Source organism: Pinus tabuliformis, chromosome 7, assembly GCF_031772625.1.
Source record: "Pinus tabuliformis cultivar Carrire ecotype Pingquan chromosome 7, CPIR1, whole genome shotgun sequence".
NCBI classification, from domain to species: Eukaryota; Viridiplantae; Streptophyta; class Pinopsida; order Pinales; family Pinaceae; genus Pinus; species Pinus tabuliformis.
In genome coordinates, this window is record NC_142293.1 from 921791381 (window position 1) to 921801876 (window position 10496).

Here is a 10496-nt window from a genome sequence, read left to right on the forward strand (position 1 = left end):
TGGAATTGGTGTTGTTTTAATACAAGAAGGAAGGCCCATTTCTTTTGAAAGTCGTCCAATCCAAGGAAAGTATTTACGAAAACCTATTTATGAAAAGGAAATGTTGTAACTATTACATGCACTAAATCAATGGAAACCTTACTTAATGGGAAGGCACTTCAAGGTAAAAATAGATCGTGATAGTCTTAAATACTTTTTGGAATAAATATTATCTTTAGATTAGCAGCAAAAATGGGTCACAAAGATGTTGGGTTATGACTTTGAAATCATCTACAAAAAAGGGTTGTAAAATGTTGTTGTTGATGCACTCTCAAGAAAGGATGAGGATGTGGAAGCATTTCTTTGTGCCATTTCTATTATCCAACCTGATTAGATAACCGAAGCAAGGGATGAATGGAAGAATTAAAAAGAGGTACGAACACTCATTCAAAAGTTGCAGAAAGATCCCAGCACATCTAATACATTTCACTAGAAAAATGATTCATTATGGTACAATGATCGCTTATATCTTTGTACGAATTCCAAAATCAAGCAAAAGATTCTTTTGGAATTACACACCTCCCCCCTTTTTTAAAAAACCTACCACATGGTCAACAAGGAATTTTTCTAGGATAACATTAAATATGATATTCATAAGTTGGTGGCAGAATGTTTGGTTTGCCAACAAAACAAAGATGAGACAATTAAGACCCTAGGTCTGTTACAACCTTTAGCCATTCCAATTCAGCGTTGGGAGGAGGTCTCAATTGATTTTATCACAAGTTTTCCTAAGTCTAAAGGAAAGAGTGTCATCATGGTGGTAGTTAACAAACTTACCTAGTGATTTGAATTTAAACATAAACACAACAAATTACAGATATAACCATAAACAAAAAGATGCAGCAAAAATAACACTTCATTTCATTAATATCAAATACTAAAATATGCTTACAAACAGAATGGAAATGAGACTAGCTCGGGCGATGGTAGTTTATCTCTAAGAAGAGATGTGGTGGCTACATGCCTTTGAATTGTGTTACAATGAAGCTCAAGGGCCTATTTATTATTGGAAAACGTGAGAAAACCCTAAAGTTACAACCAAAACCATAACCCCAGGAGATGTAGCGTCAAGAGTTTGAGGGCCCCGTTGGGGTTAGTTGGGCAGCCAACTTCCTGGGGTCATGACTTGGTCATATTATCTTTGTTTGGTGCGTATGATACCTTGTTGGAAAGGTCTCTTCGAATACTGCAAGTTTTGCCACAGGTCCTTGCCAATGGCTGTAGGCCTACTGCAGACCTCAAAAAATGTTGTTTAGGGGGTCAAAACTGCTTCGGAAGTTTAGGACCTGAAAAACTGCTAAAAATAGTAAATGTTCAAATAAACAAGGAAATAAATGAAACTGGTTGGAGATCTAGGTGGGATAGGTGGGTGGCCACCAATATCCACCTAGATCATTCCTCCCCCCTTAGGAAGCAATTGTCCCCATTGCGTGAAGAGCCTCCATGAGGTGGGGAAATTTCTGTTGAACCTGGTCCCTCATGAGCCACTTGCCTTGGTGTAGGAGTTGGCTAGCTTTGACAACCCGAAATAGTTGGATCTTTTGTTGGCGAGTGTTCTTGACCTGTGTGTCCATAATTTGATCAGTTGTGGCATGTTCCATGTAGCCTAGATTTAACTCTATTGGTGTGAGTTGTTCTGCAATGTCTAATGTGTCCAGTAATGGTGGGAAGTATGGTCGAAGGCGGTCCACATTGAACATTGGGTGCAGACCAAGGAATGGGGGAATGCTGATCTCAAAAGAATTGTCTCCCACAGCCTTGGTAATGGTGTAAGGACCATATCAGAGTGGTCTAAGCTTTCGATGGGCTCCGATAAGGCATTCTTTCTGCAAATGCAACTAGACTTTGTCGCCCACCTGAAACTTGTGTGGCACCCGATGTTGATCATGTCGCTGCTTGTACTTGGAATTTGACTTCTCCAGGATGTCATGAACTTGTTGGTGGATGTGTTGGATGTGTTCAATAAATCTGGTCACTTTATCCACCTCGGATGATACATGTGTGGATTATATCTGTGTAGTCACCTGAGGCATGGCAACATCAATCAGACACAACAGTTGAAATCCTAGACCCACTTGAAAGGAACTGCAACTAGTCGAGCTATGGAGATATCTATTATAATTGTGCTACACATATGGAAGACTCTCATCCCAGGTTTGAGGATACTTGGAGTTGTACATGTGGAGTATGTGCACTATCATCCTATTAACGACCTCCTTCTGGCCATCAGTCTAAGGATGGAAGGTAGTCGACTTGGTGAGCTTGGTGTCCAATAGTGTCCGGAGGTTTGACCAGAATGTGCTCAAGAACCTTCTATCCCAATCTGATATAATGGTCTGCGAGATCCCAAAATGTACCCATACTCATTCAAAGAAGAGTTTGGCAATGTCCTCTGTTGTGATACTCTTCTTGCAGGCTACCAATATAACCATCTTAGAAAATTTGTCCATGACCACAAATACATAATCATTACCATGTTTGGTAGAAGGGAGGCCAGACATATATTCCATGGAGATGGATTCCCATGGATAGCTGGGAGTAGGAAAAGGAGTGTACATGCCTTTCTTCTTAATGGATGGCTTAGCGATGGCGTAGGCAGTGCAGGATCTGATATATTTCCCAACATCTAGTCAGAGTTTGGGCCAATATAAGTACTTTTGTAGTACAGCCACAATTTTCTCCACCCCAAAGTGTCCTACGATCCGACTATAGTGCGCCTCCCAAATCAGTTTGGCACACTCGCTTGAAGGAACACAAATGTGGCCTAGGTAGCATAATAATGTGTCCTGAAGGTGGAAATCAGGAACTTGCTTCCCATCTACTAGCATCTAGTATGTGGAGGCAAACTCTGGATCATTTTTGTATAGTTGCGACCATCTAGAGGTCTCGTGACCACAAGAGTTGAGAACAGTAGTCAGTGCTACAACTGGGGGCTGGCTGAGGCAGTCTGCAACATAATCGGTGATGCTCTTTTTGTATTTAATTTTCAAGTAGAATTGTTCCAGATATGTAGACCATTTTTTATAACGATCATTCTGCAACTTCCCCTGTGTCTTTATAAATTGAAGAGGTTGGTGATTGGTGTGGATGACCGTCTCCTTCCCTCGAATGTAGTGATTCCATTGTCGACAAGTTTGCACGATGGAATACATTACTTTATCATAGGTGGCATACTTCCGAATTGTATCGGAAAGTGTCTCTCTATGATAGGCCATTAGATGCCCGTGTTGGGTGAGGATTGCACCAATAACATAGTATGAGGGGTCTATCTCAATTTCAAATGGTTGTTGCGAGTCTGGTAGTGTGAGTACCGGTGTAGAGTAGAGGCGACGATTCAACTCAACAAATGCCTTCTGTTGGGACTCAGACCAGGAAAAAATTTCTTTCACCCTGTTATCACTAAACAAATCTCAAAGGAAAAGGGTAAGGTAAGAAAGATTTGGTCTTGGTTATTGTCATGCTCCTTTCATGCATAAGAAGCACTTGGCAAACTCAGGGTCAGCATACATAAAGGTTCTTTGAAGGCTCAAGCAAGGCAAGCAAGTTTCAAGGCAGATGAGAAGGACATTTAAGATAAAAAAGCTCAAGACAGTCAAATTTGGCATGTAAGCTGTGTTTTTGAAATCACACAGCAGTTTCGTAGCGCGCGACGAAACTGCTGTAGGTGATGCCTCATGCACAGCAGTTTCGTAGCGCGCTACGAAACTGCTGTAGCTACATATTATCATTCGATGGGCCAATTTTGAGAGACAAAGGGTTGGAAAACTTTATGACAGAGCATTGTATTTGACTTATGTAAAGACAGAGTTTCAGTAATAGAATTTGGGCTTTACTTCTCAGGATTCATGAAGGATTTCTATGTTCAGAATGTGTAATCTTGTCCTTTCCTAATTTCTTTTTACAGTTGTATAAATGTATAATCACTCAGAATTCACTGATTGTGCTCTGATTTCCTGTATGCATTTATAAGCTGTGGTTTCATATGAGTTATGTTCTGAATATTCAAATGCAGAATGCCCTGACTTCTATGTAAAGTCAAGATCCTAGTTTATTGAGGTACTGTTGACTCCATAGGCCCAATGGATACCTGTTTAATGTATTTCCAGCATCCATATTTGTCACAGTTATTTCACAAAGAGTTAGCCATCTTATCTTAAACAAAATCATTAACCCATTTAGAGAGAGCCCTCTCAGGTTGAGGAGGCTAAGCCTCAGCCTAAAGTAGGTTTGAAACAGTTACTTGAAGTCTTCCTAGTCTGCAGCCTTCCAGGGCCTGATTTTGAGATAACATTTTGGTGCATCTTCCAGGAGCCTGAAGATTAATCATTCCCGAAATCAAGAGACTGAACTTCTGAAGGTAGCAGGAGCTCAGACATCATTTTGAGGCTGCAAAACTACCTTGGCGACTCCACACATCAAATAAGAAATTGGAAGGTGACTCCACTGCTAGAAGATCAGTAGCTTGATGAAGTTTCAAGATGAATTCCACTGCAAGAATGAATGTCAGGTATGCTCCTATGAATCGGTCTCATATCCCTGGTTTTCCAAATCCTATGCCAGAGGTTGATTGGTTAGATGATCTTCCAATATTCAAAGATGAAAAGAAGGATGATGCTGCTCTTCATTTGGTTAGGTTTCATATGCATGTACGCAGTCTTAAGGTTCATTTCCCTGAAGATTGTCTCATGAAGATGTTTATGACCACTTTAGAAGGAAAAGCATGGTCTTGGTATAAAAATTTGGAAAATGGTTCAATATATTCGCTTGCTAGTTTTCATGATGAATTCTATGAGATGTATAAAGAATGTTATCCTTCCTTATTGCTGCTCAAAGATTGTTGTAGACATTCTTTAAGTCTTATTCAATACTTGGAGGATTGTTATGATGATGATGAATTTATGGATGAAGAAATTTTAGAGGCTCTTCATAACAATGCATTTCAACACCAAGAAGAAAGTATAACATCTCATGAAACGCAGCATGAAGAGCAGCAGGGGTTTACTTGTGAAAACCATGTTTCATCCTTTGATATGAATGAAAAGATACAGCAGTATTCTCAGTCTTCGAATCATAATGAAGATAAAAATGATTACACACAACAAGAAGAAATACTGGAAGAAATTTTTTATAATCCTCAGGCAGAGGAAAAGGTTGTTCATTTTTGTAATTCCTTGCAGCAGCTTGCATCAAAGAATGATCACAATAGTGAGGAAAATTACATTGTCTATGGGAATCATGCAGAAAGGCAGTTGGATAGCACATCAAAGGAATTTTGTATGGCTGAGGATCAGTTGTCTAAAGAGATAGAATGTTATGATGATTATCAAAATAACCATGTTTTCTTTGACCCTATAAGTGAATACATGGCAAAGTTTTGCACATCAGTATTTCAATTTCATTTGCATTATGAAGATCATATACATTATAGGTTGATTTGGTCATCTCACTACCATGGTTATTTTGAGGTTGAATGCAGTCAAGAGCCTCCAATATCAGAGAAGACAATTGATTGGCTTTATTGGAAATATCATGTTGCTTGAGCTACAAGTGGAGCTTGCAGCTGATAGGGTAGGTAGGTAGGAAAATGCAAATAAGCTCAAGGTTGACTGAGCATTTTTTTCAGTAAATATAGATTTCTTTCTCCTACAGTGGTCATCAAGCTTAAGCCCGAGGTGAAGGCCCAAGAAGCTTAAAGGGAACACTTGTCAAGCAAATTTTAGTTTGTCATAAAAGGATAAAGCACTGGACCTGCGAGTTCTTAGTGTGCTACAGGAGCACACTATCCCAAGTGGAGCCACTGTTATCACTAAACAAATCTCAAAGGAAAAGGGTAAGGTAAGAAAGATTTGGTCTTGGTTATTGTCATGCTCCTTTCATGCATAAGAAGCACTTGGCAAACTCAGGGTCAGCATACATAAAGGTTCTTTGAAGGCTCAAGCAAGGCAAGCAAGTTTCAAGGCAGATGAGAAGGACATTTCAAGATAAAAAAGCTCAAGACAGTCAAATTTGGCATGTAAGCTGTGTTTTTGAAATCACACAGCAGTTTCGTAGCGCGCTACGAAACTGCTGTAGGTGATGCCTCATGCACAGCAGTTTCGTAGCGCGCTACGAAACTGCTGTAGCTACATATTATCATTCGATGGGCCAATTTTGAGAGACAAAGGGTTGGAAAACTTTATGACAGAGCATTGTATTTGACTTATGAAAAGACAGAGTTTCAGTAATAGAATTTGGGCTTTACTTCTCAGGATTCATGAAGGATTTCTATGTTCAGAATGTGTAATCTTGTCCTTTCCTAAGTTCTTTTTACAGTTGTATAAATGTATAATCACTCAGAATTCACTGATTGTGCTCTGATTTCCTGTATGCATTTATAAGCTGTGGTTTCATATGAGTTATGTTCTGAATATTCAAATGCAGAATGCCCTGACTTCTATGTAAAGTCAAGATCCTAGTTTATTGAGGTACTGTTGACTCCATAGGCCTAATGGATACCTGTTTAATGTATTTCCAGCATCCATATTTGTCACAGTTATTTCACAAAGAGTTAGCCATCTTATCTTAAACCAAAATCATTAACCCATTTAGAGAGATCCCTCTCAGGTTGAGGAGGCTAAGCCTCAGCCTAAAGTAGGTTTGAAACAGTTACTTGAAGTCTTCCTGGTCTGTAGCCTTCCAGGGCCTGATTTTGAGATAACACACCCCACCCTTAGTAATTTGATTCAAAGGCCAAGTGATATGGGAGAATCCCAACATGAACCTCCGATAAAAATTTGCAAGGCCTAAAAAGTTCCGAAGCTCCGTTAGAGTGGTCAGGGCTATCCAATCCCGAATGACTTGGATATTGGTCAGGTCCACATGCATGCCACGGTCATCTATGATGTACCCCAAGTATTGGACCTAGCTCATGCCAAAGGTGCATTTCTCCAAGTTGACACATAGTTTGTGTTGTCGAAGGGTTTGAAGGACCTGCCGAATGTGTTGCAAGTGTTCTTCCCAACTCTTGTTGAAGATGAGGATGTTGTCCAGATAAACCACCACGAATTGGTTGGTGAAGGGCTGCAAGATGTCATCCATTAGCCTCATAAAAGTAGTGGGGGCATTTGTCAACCTGAAGGGCATAACTAATCATTCAAAAAGGCCTTCCTTGGATTCAAAGGCAGACTTCCATACATCTGTGGGATCTATTGGAACCTAGTGGTAACTAGACTTCAGATCAATATTGTTGAAATACTTGGCCCCCTTAAGTTGGTCCAGCGAGTCATCAATCCATGGGATTGGATACCTGTTCCTGACAGTGATTTTGTTTAATGCCCGATAATCAATGCAGAGCCTCTAGGTTTCATCCTTCTTCTGTACCAGTACAATTGGGCTCCCACAAGGCAAGGAAATTGGTCGGATGTGCCCTTTTTGCAGCAACTCCTGGATTTGTCGCTTTATCTCTTCATTTTCCATAATGGAGCGGTGATATATCGACCCGTTGGGAAAAGGTGCTCTGGGAGTCAAATCGATTGAATGCTTGACCTAACAATGCAAGGGTACCCCTGTGGGTGAGGAGAAGATGTCCCTGTATTCTTCCACAACCGCATCCACCTGCTTCTACTGCTTGGAGGAACCCTTCCCAGGGGCCATGGACGTGGCTATGACCTTCCCCTTACTTTGAGAGAATCAGAAAGAAAACAAATTTCCCAGTCTGGGAGATGACCTTACTGCATTGCTTAGCAGATATCAAAGAGATGGTGGTAGGTGGGGCTACCTCCAGTATCCTATATAACTTAGTACCCAAAGAAATAATAATAGAGTGAGGTCTAGACTCATATACATCATGTCACTTCCATAAGTATGGTTGTCTTAATAATACATCACAAACTTCAAGAGGAGCAACATCACACAATACCTCATCCGTGAAGGACTTGATGTTGTAGGGAAGGTGGCATTGTTGGCTGACATGAAGATCTCATCCTTGGTGAAGCCACCCAATGGTGTACGACTGTGAATGTGTTGTAGTCAGTAGCCCAACTGATCCCAAAAAATCTTTTCCTTGTGATGCATTAAAGAATTACATATTAAGCTTGCATTTAACCATGAAATTACAAGTGCATAAAAGAAGAGGAAGAGAAGAATAGCAATTCATGCATATAAGACACAGGATTGATATCGAAGTTCGTCCAAGAGGGACTACGTCTCCGGGCCTTGCTCGAAATAGTGGGGAGGCCCTGTTTTCATTAGATGGAAAAATAATGAAAGTACATCAAAAGTTAAAATGACGAATTTGTACCTCCAAAATTGAAGAAGCCCAAAAATTACAAATCTATGGTGGAGAAATGGACAGCACCGTTGAATTCGTGGTGTCGAGAAATGCTGAAACCATATAAAATTTGTCGAAAACTAACAAAGTGAAAATTTGGCCCCCTGGAGAAATTGCTCAGATCATGGTTTCGGCCCCCTCTCTGCACTGGTCATGGTTCCACCTGCATAGAAATGTGTGCCTGCTTCTTCGTTCCTCCCTGCCCGACGCACTAAGAAAATGAAGGGTTTATAATCAATTTCGTGGGCGGACTTTTCAAAGAGGCCCCACTCGCCCGTTGGTTAAAGATGGTAATTTGTTAAGGGGAGGTCGAGGGATCAAATCCCACCTCCCCACAAATCTGCATGCGGTTAAAATGGTGCATTTATTTTTTTTTACCATAGCACCTAATTGGCGCAGAGGTTGGTGTATCTGTTGTAACTGCTGCAGGATTTAAATAGGCGCATTTAAGTTATGGTTGGTAACTGTTATGGTTGATTGAATGGGGCTATCGCATGGTGGCAGGGCGGCCCACGTGGCTGGTGTTGGTTCGATACCCGCCAACTTCCATAACTTTTGCATTAAACATGGTGGCGGTGGTTGGGGAGTGGGTCAGGTCCACCGGAGGTGGCCTGCCCACCCCACACATATATATATATTTAACACAAGTTTTGGGTATGGCGGTTGGTTGGGGGCCGACGGGGGTCATGGCCCGTCGGCCATATTTAAATAACATTTGTTATATGTTGGTTGTTGGGGGGGTGGCGGCGTTGGTGGCCCGCCACCCCAAAAATATTTTTTTATTTTATTTTTATATTATAATTAGGCATTTTGAAAATTCGGAAAATTGATCGAAGGAGTCAATTTAAGTATGCCACAAATTTGCCCAAAATCTGGCCCAGGTTGGCCAGAATCTGGTGGCTGTATTTTGTCCAAATTGTTGCATCCTTAAGCCTACCCAGTCACCCAAGTGAACCCTGAACTTTGACTACTCCTAATTTTCGTGTACGGACTCGGTTTGATGAACCATTCGCACCACCGCGATTACGACGACAAGATCTTCAACATGAACCTAGTTTGAGAAACTTTCGAGCACTTTGATTTTTGAGCCTTTGTACTAAAGTCACCTGTACTTTGACCTGTACAATCCACCTGGATCATTCCTCCCCACTAAAGAGCTTTTGGACCCCAAAATCATTTACACTTAGCACATTGTTTGTATCCTTTTCAATCCACACTTTCAATCACCTGCACGTGAAACTGGTACACCTTTTTCAATCATGTACACCACACATGACTCAATAACCCTTCCTTGCAAAGAGTTTATAGCACACACTCCTTGGCCAAGGATTACATAAAAAGTAATCACTACCTCAACTACTAATAAGGAAAGGCCAAAATATCATCATTGTGTTTTGAAGTGATGGGAAACACACCATCACTTTTACATTTACTTGCAACCTATGATTTATAATGGTGGCTATAACAAGCTACTACCTCTAATAAAACCAACTTAATAAATAAGACCACCGTGAATGGGGTGGATTCATTTGTTGGACATGTTCACCTTTCGACTCCTCTAGCGATGTTTCCAGAGCATGGAGCATTGGACATGTGGTTTTTTGGTGTCCCCCTTTGTTGCAATGACTACAACGATTCTTTTTCCTCCAAACTTTCGGGGCTACCTTGGGGCGCTTTCCCCTGGTGTTCCTCCGATAAGTGTTCATGGAGCCCTCACTATCGTTGGACTGTGAGGGAGGAGTTTCATCCTCTGTCGTTGGTTGGTTATTAGTTGTATTGGAGCTTTCTCCCATTTCCTTTCTGGCGTATCCGAGTCCTACACGACATGACAATTCCTTGACTTCGATGGGGTTTACGATGCCTTGGCCTTTGATGTCGAGGCCCTTTCCCTGATACCCCATCTTCTTCAATAGTTTGGATCCAATCCCTATAGTATGTTTTTCAAAAGCGGAAAATTCATCATCATAAAAATCATATGAAATCGAAGAATCACTCTTTGCCTCCAGATAGCTATGCTGCAGGTTTTCCAAGGCCTCATCCTTGGCTTGCAACTGGCATAGTGATCTTTGTTTTTCTTCCCTTGCCTTCTGTAGAAGCCTCCTTAGCTCAGCATTCTCTGCTTAGATGCGGTGGTTGATCTCCTCAAGTT